Source organism: Solea senegalensis, linkage group LG13, assembly GCF_019176455.1.
Source record: "Solea senegalensis isolate Sse05_10M linkage group LG13, IFAPA_SoseM_1, whole genome shotgun sequence".
In the NCBI taxonomy this organism is placed as follows: Eukaryota; Metazoa; Chordata; class Actinopteri; order Pleuronectiformes; family Soleidae; genus Solea; species Solea senegalensis.
In genome coordinates, this window is record NC_058033.1 from 14,519,830 (window position 1) to 14,520,362 (window position 533).

The following is a 533-nucleotide window of genomic DNA, read 5'->3' on the forward strand; positions in this document are numbered from 1 at the left end:
AATTGACATTCCACATTAATATTTCAGGGTAAAACTCAGAGTAAGTCATTTTTCTGTGGTAGATACAGTATCTACCTTATTACCACCCAGACTACAACAAACCTGCAAACCTACACAGGCAACATCTGGCATTTGTGAGTCTCCTAACGAGTGTTGGATCTCTGGCTTTCAGCTTAAAACAGCACGTTACGGCGCTGATATTAACGCTAATGAGCAGAATGTGAGGATGTAGCAGTGGAACTGTCATTCATCCCAGACTCCTGATGCGCATGCAGTCAGGAGGACCCGGCGTGCGCGTATACAGCGCTGAATGTGAACGTCTCCTCCCCTGTTTCTGCAGTGTTACTGCTTTTCCATCTCGCTCATCGCTTCTTGTGCCAAAGCTGGCCACCGCAAGAGTAAGACTCAACGCTTCCATTTGCATAACACTTTCACCACACTCCTGTGTCTTGTCACCATCCCTTCTTTTTTTACCTGATATCCATCGTGTCCTGATCTGTGTGCGCGCGTGCGTTCGTGCGCGTGTGTGTGTG